The sequence below is a fragment of the Sorex araneus genome, chromosome 3 (genome assembly GCF_027595985.1).
Source record: "Sorex araneus isolate mSorAra2 chromosome 3, mSorAra2.pri, whole genome shotgun sequence".
In the NCBI taxonomy this organism is placed as follows: domain Eukaryota; kingdom Metazoa; phylum Chordata; class Mammalia; order Eulipotyphla; family Soricidae; genus Sorex; species Sorex araneus.
The window spans coordinates 20232852-20246576 of NC_073304.1; positions in this window are offsets into that span (position 1 = coordinate 20232852).

Here is a 13725-nt window from a genome sequence, read left to right on the forward strand (position 1 = left end):
CTGATGACAACAAGGTCTGATGTCATACATCTCCCCTTTCATGCCTTGTCTTCGATTTATCAGGGGATCTCATTTCTCCGACATTTGTTGAAGCTATTAATACTTCCCTCATTCCTCTTCTGTCAGAGTACTTAGGAAACTCTGATAAATTAGAGAAAAATTTCTGAGAGCAAATAGAATATAGTGGTTTTATTCATTATTAATAACAAGATCAAAGACTCATTCCCATTGGTCCAGTGTCTAGTCTTAAAGTATCTAAATTTGTCAACTATCATTCCTAAACCTTTACTTTTGTGGTGTCTGGGGTACTGAGGTAGAACTTAAAGGAATTTAAAGCTGATATTTGCTAAAAAAAAGTGCATGATTTGTTGTGTTTCCTCATGTGTTTAGTATGGTCCTTGTTGCAAAACTTAACTGCCTCCTAAAAAATGAGACCCCTCCAGAATTGTTTGCAGTCCTTTTGGGGGCTAGTCTTTAAATTTCAATATCTATGGTCAAGAACTCCCAAAATGGGATCACATGAATAAGTATTAATAGGATTTCATCAAAATAATCTTGTCTAATGGGAAGAAATATAATGTCTTCTTTTGGGTGTGGAGGTAAATTTCTTAAGGACAAATCCATTTGGTGAAACAGTAACACATCAACACCTGGTTTTCTTACCAGTGATCTATTTCTGTGGTACATTATGACTCTAATGCCTGCAAAATGATCTACAAGAATGGATGCTTTTATTTTTTAATACAGGGAGGCTGTTTTTTTTTAATTGTGTGTTGCCAAATGGCAATTGTCCATCACTTACAGTTTGTATTTTATCTAAAATACTTTAAAATACTAAAACGGAATATTTCCAAATATTCCCAAATTCACAGATTCCAATGTTTTACTGAAATATTATTGGAATTGAAGTTGTTTACACAAAGTTTTCTTACTTTGCTCAAAGAACAATAGGATATTGGGTCACAGAGACCTGTGACAGTATTGGGTAGCAAATAGACAAGGACAGGCAGTGATCATTGCTAAAAGTCAACATATTCCAGTGAAATGAATGCAAAATAAAACTCTTTCTAACCCCTACTCTTAGGGCCCCCGAGGCCACTCCACTGGGCTGTTTTGAAGATTCCTGGCACAGTGATTACCCAGATTATGTCTACCAGCATTTGTCCTAGGAAGGAAACCAATATCCAGATCCAAGAAGCTAAAGAGATCCAAGAAGTTCAAAGTTGAGCAAAATAAACCCAAACAGACATCTGCCGAGAGACGAATTATAAGGTGGTAAGAGCCAGTGGTCGGACAGGCAGAGGAGGGTGGACCCAGCCAGCACTGTGGAGCAAAGAAGTTACTCTGGTACCAGCCTAAAATCATGAAGAACAGAAAAATAAAGGCCCAGAAATCCATCCCCAGAGAGGAGAGGCACCGCAGGAATAAAAGGCCTTAATAAGGATATGAATGAAAATCACCATAAGTCTCCTCCACAGTACCCTAGAACCAGATTTTTTTCTAGATAGCCCCAAGTATGAACAGTTTGGAAAAAATAAATGTATAAAACTAACATTGCAAAGTCAAGCAGGGCAGTTTCCCCATCCTGGGATTCTCCCTCATCTCGGCTTGGATGTGTCCTTTTGGCAATCTTGCCTCTGGAGAAGCTCCTTGTTCTCTTCTGAAAGTGTCTCTCTGCCCTCTTATTGAATGAATTAAGATATCCTACTCCTTTTCAGCTTTTTCTTAAAATTCTTTTCCTCCTGAATTAAATTTTTTTTAAAGTTTTTATTTTATTGAATCACCGTGAAAAAAATCGCAAAGCTTTTAGGTTTAAGTCTCAGTTATATACTGATTAAACCCCCATCCCTTCACCAGTGCAAATGTTCTACCACCAAGAACCCCAATATACCCCCTTCCTACCCACCCCCCACCTAAATAGCTAATGATCTTCACTTTATTCTCTCTATTCTTTGAATACATTCAGTATTTCAATAGAGAACTCACTATTATTGTTTGGAATTTCCCCCCAACAATCAGGCCTGCTGAAAAAGCATCATTTAATAATTTCTTTTCATTGCTGAAAGTGAAGACTCTGAGTTCGCGCAGCCGCAGTAGCGGCCTCGTGGTTTTGGGTTTCTGATATTTTAGCTCAGTTCACAGTCTAGATGCATTCCTGCAAGAAGCCACTCTGGGTGCCAAAATGGGTTAGAAGACCTCTCGATCATAGTCTTTAGGAGCAGAGGGTCCTGAATTAAATTTCTTAATGTTTTATTTAATTACTATTTTTGGTTTTTTTTCCAGCCATACAAAACTATCTCAATGATATAACATTATACATCTTACAGTTGAGAAAATTGAGAAACATAAGATTAGAAAACCATCACCACACAGTGTTTGTCCTTGGATGCTAATTGATTTCTATAATATTTGAGGTGAGTTTTCCCTCACTCCCCATGTTCTTCTGTGCCTTTTACAATTTCTTCGCTTTTCAATGAATAAATTTAATTTATTTGGGAGTGGAATTCCAGACTGTTCTCAGAATCACCCCTTGATGGTGCTTTTTGGTGCTAGGGTTTCAACTTGAAGTCAGCAGCATGCAAAGCAAGCTGCTTAACTCCTATACCATCTCACTGGCCCTTTCTTGACTTTTAAAATGACTCCACATGAGATGCTCTCTTCGCATTTGAAGACAAGTTCTTATCCTTTTCTGAATCCTAACTATCTACCTTGTCCCTGAATATCTACCTTTCTACTGGTCTTTTCCCTTTTGCATATTTCAGTGTTGTGAGTGAGGCCATACTCACAGCCTCAGTTTATCTCTCAACAGTTGTCTTTTACACATCTAAACCTTTATCAGGCCCTCTCCTGGGCACAAATTCTTATGCACAATTTCTCTGTTACGCACCATTCTTGACCGTGGTGCCTTAAGTTCAAACTAATCTCACTAGTGCCTTAAGTTCAAACTGATCTCACTAGCTCCCTCCATCACTTTTTTTTCCCCCAACCCTTCCCTTCCTCTTGTGTGCTCTTGTTAAGCTGGGTAACATCTGGACCAGGAATTTGGGGACATTTGAGTTCTTCCCTCATGATAAGTTGAAGCCAAGTCTCAAATCCAGCTTGTTTCCATCCTCCACTTCCACCTGCGCTATTTGATTGTGTCCCTGCTTTTTGTTCAGTCTCTTGTGAACACTGCTTTCTCATTACTGCCATCATCCCAGCCGCTCTTTCCATTGTGTTCCTTCTTTCCTATGAATCAGCTCTTTTAGCTTTTCTTAGCGCCATTGTGGGAATTCTATCCAAGGTAAGATCCATAGTCTTCAACACCAACTGTGGAGAGCTCTGTTACTTGTCTCCGAATCCTTGCTTATTTATTTACTTTTTAAAAACTTTTAATTGAATCGCTATGAGTTAGACCCTTATAAAGCTGTTCATGATTGAATCTCAGTCATACAGTATTCCACACCCATCCCTCCACCAGTGTCCCCAGGTTCCCTCCCATCATCCCCCCACCCCCATCCCCTGCCTGCCTCTATCTTCTCTCTCTCTGTCTCTCTCTCTCTCCCTCTGTCTCTCCATCTCTCTCTCTCTCCTTTTGGGCATTGTGGTTTGAAATATTGATACTTAAAAGTTATCAAGAATATTCCTATACCTACTTTTAATCCTCAGATCTTGTCCAGCGTGATCATTCCCAGCTATTATTGCCATAATGGTCTCTTCTCTATCTTACCTACCCTCAGCCCCCCATGCACCTGTAGTTAGTTCTAACCATTTATTCTTTTCTTTTATTATTTATTTATTTATTTTTATTTATTATTTACTTATTTTTTATTAATGAATTACCGTGAGGGTACAGTTACAGATTTACATTTTTCGTGCTTGTGTTTCAGTCATACAATGCTCGAGTACCCATCCCGCCACCAGTGCCCATTCTCCTCCACTGATGACCCCAGCATCCCTCCCACCCCCCATCCGATTCCCACCACCCATCCGCCTCTGTGGCAGGGCATTCCCTTTTGTTCTCTCTCTCCTTTTGGGTGTTGTGGTTTGCAATGGAGGCATTGGGTAGCTATCGTGTTCAATCTATAGTTTGCTTTCAGCACACCTCTCCTTTCCCGAGTGGGTCCTCCAACCACACTTAAGTTGGTGTTCCCTTCTCTGTCTGAGCTGCCTTTTTCCCCCAGCATGTGAGGCTGGCTTTCAAGCTGTGGAGCAAACCTCCTGGTACTTATTTATACTATTCTTGGGTGTTGGTCTCCCATTCTGTTAAGTTCTAACCATTGACGAGTCCTCCTAACCCCTATTTTCCCTAGCCATGGATATTAGTCTTCTACTATATATATTTTTTTATATACCACAAATGAATGCAATTATTCTGTATCTGTCCTTCTCCTTCTGACTCATTTCACTCAGCATGATACTCTCCATGTCCATCCATTTATATAGACAAATTTCATGACTTCAGTTTTCCTAACAGCTGCATAGTATTCCATTGTGTAGATGTGCCATAGTTTCTTTAGTTTCTTTATCCAGTCATTTGTCTTTGGACACTCAGATTATTTGCAGATTCTGGCTATGGTGAATAATGCTGCAATGAACATAGGAATACAAAAAGCGTTTCAGCTGTGTGTTTTTGGGCCACCAGGGTATATTCCCAGAAGTGATATTGCTGGGTCAAATGGGAGCTCAATTTCTAGTTTTCTGAGAAATGTCTATATTGTTTTCTAAAAAGGCTGGACCAGTTATATTCCTACCAACAGTAAAGGAGAGTCTCTTTATCCCCACCATGCCAACACTGGTTGCTTTTGTTCTTTTAGCTGTGGGTCAGTCTCTGTGGTCTTTTGGGTATTGATTTTATACCTTGTGACCTTACTATAACAAATCTATTGTTTCTAGGAGCTTCTTGGTGGAGGTTTTACGGTTCTCTAAGTATAGTATCATGTCACTTGCAAGAGAGCTTGATTTCTTCCTTTCCTATATGGATGCCCTTAATATATTTTTCTTGCCTAACTTCTATGGCAAGTGCTTTCAGCACTTGAATAGAAGTGGTGAGAGTAGGAATCCTTGTCTTGTCCCTGATCTTAGAGGGAAGGCCTTTAATTTTTCACCATTGAAGATAATGCTTACTGTGGGCTTGTGGTAGATGGCTTTGACTATATTGAGAAAAAGTTCCTTCAATTTCTATTCTGCTGAGAGTTTTCATCATAAATGAGTGCTGGATTTTATCTTTCATATTCTCCTTTAATTTACTGTAAATCCATAGTGGATTAAATGGTGATAATCCACCATTTCTTTGAGCTCATTGAAAATCCTCAACATTCCATCTCTGAATTCTTTACTGGAGGCATTGTATTTGTGGGAATTCCCTGTTTAGGTTTCTGGCTCTTTACTTCATCCACTCCTCATGGTGGGATCTGTGCTGCTTCTTCATGTCCTGTGGTAGTATGGAGGTGGCTCCCTGCAGTTCACCCTCAGTGACCCCCTCTCGCTGTGAGGGAGGATTCTATATGGGCTCGGTTGATGATGGTCTCCTTTTTCTCCTTTAAGAATACTACCTCTTTGGTGCTCCTCTGTGCCTTCTGTGAGGCCTCTAGTGCAGCTTCAGGGGATGTGTTTTTTTACATTAGGCTTGTTCACATTTTTGTGTTCACTGTTATTTGGGTGAGTTTTGGGAGTATTTTGATTGGAATAAGCTAGTGGATTATTGGCCTAATGTGTTGGGGATAGCCAGGCTATCCTCCTAAGAATTAGGTGATGGAGGTTGAGATATGAGTCCAAAGCACTATGAAAGAAGAAAATAACTGTGGCCACCCCGGGGGCCACACCTTCCTCCTCCCCCCCCACCACATTGCCTGTGTGCCTGTGGGGGAGGGGCCACGTTGGTGCCACTCCTGGATTAGAGTTCTACTTCTGGCACACTTCCAAAATTGCAGGGGTCCCCTCTGGCCTAGGTACTCATGTTAGCACCTTAATTAAGGAGAGTTTCCTGTTTCCTGTAGCCACTTCCCCCTTTAATTATGTTTTAGGTCATATTATAGTAGTGTTAATATAAAGTGGACAGTTACTGTGGTTTGGGGAGCAATTCTTGCACCTTACCACCACCAAAGCACCCAAGGCACTCCACCAATTTCATTTGGTGGAACATCCAGTTCACCGCTTCATCCACCCCTTCTCATGATCTCATCATCTCCCCTCAGAATGGTTATCTCAGTTTGCTTGGTAATCCAAAGCCAAGGGGATGTCATCATTCAGTATTATCAGCGCTCTTATTTTGTTTCTCTGTATACCACAGATGAGCGAGATCACCTGGTATTTGTCCTTCTGCCTCTGATTTATTTCACTCAATCTGACACTCTCTAGTTTCATCTAGATTGTCAGTGCAATGCAAGATTTTACATCTTCTTTCTTTCTTTCCTTCTTTCTTTCTTTCTTTCTTTCTTTCTTTCTTTCTTTCTTTCTTTCTTTCTTTCTTTCTTTCTTTCTTTCTTTCTTTCTTTCTTTCTTTCTTTCTTTCTTTCTTTCCTTCCTTCTTTCCTTCTTTCTTTCTTTCTTTCTTTCTTTCTTTCTTTCTTTCTTTCTTTCTTTCTTTCTTTCTTTCTTTCTTTCTTTCTTTCTTTCTTTCTTTCTTCCTTCCTTCCTTCCTTCCTTCCTTCCTTCCTTCCTTCCTTTCTTTCTCTTTCTTTCTTTCTTTCTTTCTTTCTTTCTTTCTTTCTTTCTTTCTTTCTTTCTTTCTTTCTTTCTTTCTTTCTTTCTTTCTTTCTTTCTTTCTTTCTTTCTTTCTTTCTTTCTCTCTCTCTCTCTCTCTCTCTCTTTCTTTCTTTCTTTCTTTCTTTCTTTCTTTCTTTCTTTCTTTCTTTCTTTCTTTCTTTCTTTCTTTCTTTCTTTCTTTCTTCCCTCTTTCCTTCCCCTTTCCTTTCCTTCCCTTCTTCCTTTCTCTTCCTTTCCCTTCTTCCCTTCCCTTCCCTTCTTCCCTTCCCTCCCCTTTCCTTTTTTTTGGCAAAAGCACACTTAGAAGTGCTAACTTACTCCTAGTTCTGCACTCAGGGGAAACTCCTGGTTGACCATACAGGATGTGTGAGATTGAAACCATGTCAGTCGAATGCAAGATCTTCCCACTCTGCTATTTCTCTGGTCCCAAGATTTTGTATTTTCTTATAATTGAGAAATACTCCATTTTCTTATAACTTGTTTCTCTCAGTGAACATGTAATACTTATTTAATTAAAGAGAAATAATTTGAAAGATAGTAATAAAGTGATTTTATATAATATGTCAATTCAGATAATTTTGACTACAGAAGAATAGAAATAATCTTAAAATAAATTTGTATGATAAAACATTTGTTATCTGACATAGTAAAATCACAGATTAAAATGATAATAGGTTTGGGTAATCTAGTGGCTCTTATGTCACTAATGACTTTTTTTCTCTCTCTAATTTACCATAAGTAGGTTAACCTCATGATTTAGTAAACCCTCATGATTTATTAATGATCAAAAACTGGAAGTGTAAAGATGTAAAGATTATACTACAAGTTCTTCATTCATTCATCTGTTTTGGGACATTTGGGTTGATTCCGTATTCTGGCTTTAGTACCAAATGCCAGTTTGTAATGTCCATTCCTATCTCTAATTACTTTCTTTAGCTTCTGATGCAGCTATGGCATCCCTGCTTTTAAAAAAATATACTATTAAACTGTCTATTTTTCAGCCTTTCACTCTGAGCCTATATTTATTGTGAGAATTTGAGTGTGTCTCTTATAAGGAAAAGAAAGCTGGAATTTTGTTTTCTGATCCTTCCAGCCACTCTGTACCTTTAGGTAGGCAAGTCAGTCCATATGCATTTAGAGAAATTATTGATGAGAAAAATTGTTGTCATTTTTATGATAATTTTTTTGTCATTCAATTTTTTTTGTTGAATTTTTTGCCATTCAACCTTTGTTTTTTATGAGAAACTGTTCAGTATTCCTCCATAATTGGTTTAGTTGCAATGACTGTTCTCAACTGTTGTTTGTCTGAGATGTTTTCTATCACTCCCTCAGATCTGGGTGGAAGCCTTGCAGGGCTGCATTCCATTCCTTTCTTGCTTATAGGGTTTCATTTGAGAACTATGACATGAACTTATTGTTATTTCCCTTGTATTTGGGGCTTTGCTTCTCTCCTGCCACTATAAATAATCTCTCTCATTATCTCAGGTTCTTGCCATTTTGATTACAATGTGCTTGGCTATTGTCCTGTTTGAATTTATTTTGTTTGACCCTCTTTGGGCCTTGTGGACTCAGAGAATGAGTGTCCCGTCTCAGACCAGGAATGTTCTTAGCATTTTCTCTTCCTCCAGCTATTACCCCCCTTTACTCTTCCCTGTCCTTTTGGAATTCCTTTTTTTTTTTTTTTTTTTGCTTTTTGGGTCACACCCGGCGATGCACAGGGGTCACTCCTGGCTCATGCACTCAGGAATCACACCTGGCGGGCTCAGGGGACACCATATGGGATGCTGGGATTCGAACCCGGGTCGGCCGTGTGCAAGGCAAACGCCCTACCCGCTGTGCTATCTCTCCAGCCCCCTGGAATTCCTATAAATGATGCAAATGACTATTTTCAGTTTATTCTTGATGCTCAAAGCAATTATTTATCATGTTATCATCTTCTTCATTGGGCCTTTCATTTTTTTGGTCATGGGATCTTTACCTCCAAATCCAGTGACTTATCTGTAAGATGGCAATGCTTTGAATGCAAGTGATGAGCTCGATAGTAAGATTCCATAGTGTCATTGGGTTGAATTTCAGAATATACTGCATATAATTTCAATGCCAAGACAATAGTTCACTCCCAAGGGCTACAGTGAAACCAAGCTTTTATCCTCCTTAGAATAATACCTAATACCAAAGAACATTTCCTTTTTTCCAAAAAAAGAAGTTTCTATTGCATATTTCAAAGTACAACACTTTTATTTATTGTTTCTTTTTAAATGTGAAACACTTCAACTTGACTTTCAATATTAACAAGATTATCACTTTTCTGATTGTTTTTATTTTATTTAATTTTTAATTTTTATTTGTTTATATATAATTTTTGCTGTTTGGGGCCACAGCTGATGATGCTGAGGAGTTAGTCCTGACTCCTGGCTCAGGAAATACTCCTGGCAGTACACAGGGGACCATATGAGTTGTGGGGGATTGAAGACACTGGTCGGTCACATGAAAGGCAAATGCCCTATAGGCTGTATTATTGCTGTGAACTTTGGTTTTGCTTTTAAAGGTTAAAATATTTGACTTTTGTCTCAATCTTGTAAGCATTACATTTTGCAACACAAATAACCTAATTTCCAAATTACTCTAGCTCATTACCAGTCAACATTATGCATGGATGTGGTGAAGTTAAGAAGACTCAGAGATAGCAAGGTATGCAGGATATGACTAACCCATGTGAGATGACCATGGACTGGCAAAGTGTGGTGGTACGTGTCACCATGGGCAGTGCTATCCTGCTCCACTTCCACTACATGATCAAAGAGTACTATGTGTTAAGTGTTGTTGGAAATTAACTCGAAGTCTTTTATTTTTTTAATTTAATTTAATTTTATTTTATTTATTTATTTATTATTTTTTTGCTTTTTGGGTCACATCTGGCAATGCACAGGGGTTACTCCTGGCTCTGCACTCAGGAATTACTCCTGATGGTACTCAGGGGACCATATGGGATGCTGGGATTCGAATCCGGGTCGGCTGCATGCAAGGCAAATGCCCTACCCGCTGTGCTATCACTCCAGCCCCTTAACTCGAAGTCTTTTAGATTCACCAATTAATTGCCCCATTTCCTGCTCCCAGAGAAGTTTACAGTGCTCTTGCGAGCATCCCTAATCCCCCAAGTTTACCTTGAACCTTTCCTTCGTGTTTTTCCTCTCATTGTCACAGCTCCCCAAGTCTGTCTTGGTTACTTATAAACCAAAACTTTCTGGTAATTCTGGATTTTGTATTTGTAGTGAATTATCTGCTTTTTTTAACTTTCTCCATGGCTTTTTCATATTTTACTATAGAGCAATGTTCTTTGGTTAAATACAGAAAGAGCATTAATGCTGTGCTCCTAATATTTGGGAGCTAATTGACTCTGAAATGTATCTACTCCTGGGCATCCATCATTGTTACTTGACTCAGGCTTGAGTTGCTGTAGTTCCTAATACCACAAAAGGGAGGTCCCACTGTGGGACTGGGATGGACCCAGGGCGAGTGGCAAAGCTATCCCAGCATCGAAATGGGACAGTCTAGAAGGCATAAATGCATGGTCTTGATGCAAGCTGCTATGACTTAAGAGATAGGACCCCCATGGCGAAGGACAAGCTCACCTGGCCTGAGGAGACAGTCTAGGATTTAGAGTAAAAGCCCCGCTTGCTCTCAGTGTCCAGAGAACTAAGTTTGGGACCTTTATCTCTTACTATGTTTATCCAAACAACCATTGTTAAGAAGTTGACTTAATTGTTTGATATATATGAATAGAGGGAAAGAGAAAAGCAATATAGATGTCCCTGGGATGTGACAGAGCAGCTCCTTGAGTTAATCTTTCCCAGACAATTGCTTCTGCTGAAATGTTTTACCTCTGAAAGATCAATCACACGGACATGCAGTCCTTGATCCCTTCAGGTGTTCTATAAGTATGCTAGCAACTCTGGATTAAACGAGCCATTTTCACCATCAGTTTGTGGTCCCCTAGCTCTTTGTCTCTCTGCTGGGGATGCCTGGGGGAGAATGGGAGGTGGCTCTTGGCCACCAAACATATGGGTCACAGCACTCAAGCTTTGTGAACTCACAAAGCACCAATAATTTTTGTGACTGGCAAGAGATTTCTACAGAATAGTACAGGTCTGAAGAAGGAGTTGGAAATCACTGGCTCTGATGATGACAAGTCAAGCCCCACCCTGCACTGAAAAAGAGTTATCTTTTTGCTTCTTTTTCAACTTTTTAGATAATATGTTTGAAATAAGGAAACATCCCAGTATTTCCATATGTACTATTATTCATTCACTCACATTGTAGTTTGACTTGGGATAGGATTCCGGATTTATTTTTTTCCATGAAGGCATTGGAAATGTTGTTCTCTGTCTATGTGATGTTGTTAACTTGAAATTAAGGGGTTTCAATGCTTCAGGCAGAAATTCCAGTCTGACTTTCCTATTTCCTTTTATCTCTCAAGAATTTTAGATCTCTTCACTTCTGATGTTGTCACATTTTATAAGGACTGTTCTACATGCAGATCTTTTTTCATTAATCCTCCTTACCACTAAAAGCTCTGATTTGTCCTCAGATTTTCTTTGATTTCCTGGTTATTGTATTTTCTGTACTTACTTTAGAACTACTATGAGACAGATGGAGGATATCAAGCCTCTCTATAATTTATATCATATTTCTGTATATTTAACACCACAGGAAATTTCTTCTACTTTAATGCTAAGTCTTTCTATTAAGTCTCCTTTGGCAATTCCATTTTAAATTTGTTAAAACTCCTCCTTTTGGGTTCCTCTTTTTCTTATACAATAGCCTGCTTTTATAAAGTTGGAACCTCAATATTTTATAAATTTCTCTAATGTTAATAGAATTAAAATAATAACAGGCTGTTTCTGAACGACGCTTTATTTTTCTGGGTAAGAAACTGGGTCTCCAGGGAGAAGAAAAATGCCTGCCATAGAGGCAGGCTGGTGAGTGGGGGTGGGGGAGGTGATGGGAGGGAAGCTGGGGACTCTGGTGGAGAGATGGGTGTTGTATGACCGAAACCAAATTATGAACAGCTTTGTAAGGGTTTTTCTCACAGTGATTGACTCAATAATAAAATCTTCAAAAAATAAAAGAAACTGCCTCTGGAGACTTCCTTTTCTTCAAGATACCTTTCCCTGACTTGGGGGAGGTTGATGGTTGAGGTCACAGGAAGAGGGCAAGTAGGCTGGATTCTTTTTGCCTCGTGATCTACCTTTATAGTATATATATAATATATATATAAATATATATATTTATGTGTAAATATATATATTTTTTCTGCTTTCAGCCTGAGGCAAAACCTGTACATATCAGTTTTTCTAAGAGAATGACATGAGAGGATGGCAGTAGCCAAGTTAGATTAATTGTTGATCATTCTAGCACTCGTTCCCATGAATGTCAGGCTAGGAGACCTATTTACCATAATCTGGGGAAGAAATTATGCTTCCATAATTTCAACCTTGTCCTTATAGTGTGGAGGTTTTTTTTTCCTCTTTATTTTCTTTTTGGGTCACACCCAGCATTACACAGGGATTACTCCTGGCTCATGCACTCAGGAATTACTCCTGGTGGTGCTTGGGGGACCATATGGGATGCAGGGACTCGAACCTGGGTTGGGCGTACAAGGCAAACACCCTACCTGCTGTGCTATCACTTCAGCCCCTCGTGTGGAGGTGTTTGGCTTCAGTCTTCTCCACACTAAGTTATTTGTTAGTTCAGGGCCAAAGACTTCTCGTCTTCCAGAAAGCCATCAATGACTGTTGTTCTTGCTGTTCCTCCTGTTTGCAGTAGTTCTGGCTCAATTCCATTTTATAATTTGTCACAGTCATTCCATGGAATTTGAAAGAGATTGCTTGGTAAATGCCAAGACTTAATCCACAACTTTCAGCTGGAATCTGTATATTTGTAAAAGCAGTGCATTGCTGCCAAATAATTTTTATTGTCAGTTTAGGTATTTAACATGAATGTGATTGATTATCATAATATACCACCCAGACTTCAAGCAGTTAAGAGTGTTTGTTCTTAAACCATTATTGTTTTGAATTCTCATGAATTTAGTTTTTATGTTTTTGTCTTCAACTTTACCTCTCACAGTAGGAACTATAGTACTATTTCTATTTCTAATAGTCTGCTTCTTATATGCAGTCAATTACCCATCTATACAGTAAGAAAAAGTCAATAAACTTTGAGGTTATTCTGAGCCATTGTTTTGAGTGAATGTATAAAGCTTCAGAGCATGAATTTTATATCTGTCACCAGTGACCTGAGGTTATTTGTCTTCACTGATTCAAGTCAATTATCAATTGAAAGCTGCCAGAAAATGTGAACTCTGGTTAGGTCATATAGATATTTTTTACTTTGCAGTTAATGACTTATTTATTGAGTTTAATGGCAAATGTGCTAACAAAAAAATTAACTTTTTTCTTGTCTTCATTTTTAACTCACATTATGGCAATCCTAAAACAGTCTCAGAAATAATAATAAAATAATAAATAATAATAAAATAATAAAAAACAAACCAACAAACAATACTCTAGAAACTCAGCATAATTATTTCATGAGAAGGAAATTTATTTCACGTTGTGAATGTAAAGTTGAAGTTACTTATCTAGGCTTATACCCAAAGCATTATTTCAACCGCACAGATAAGATACACAGTTTATACAAATGTGGTATTTCGAAGTGTCAGTTTTTTTTAAAAACACATGCTAAAAGGTAACACATTTATTTAATTTTATTAGTTGCAAGTTAATGAATGTTTTTAGGTGTGTCTAATTTTTCTATTAAGACAGTCACATTTCACTGATAATCAGGAATGGGTATGGATAGATCCCAAACATGTCAGAAAGACTGTCTCTGGTGGCTTAGCAGGCTCCTAAATCTCTTCCAAAGATGTAAGATAGCGGTGGTTCATCAGCACTGAGAAGCAAGTGCCATCTCATCTTGGGATGAAATTACAGGACGGTCCTGACAGATAAGTCAAGATAAGACACAGTTATAGGC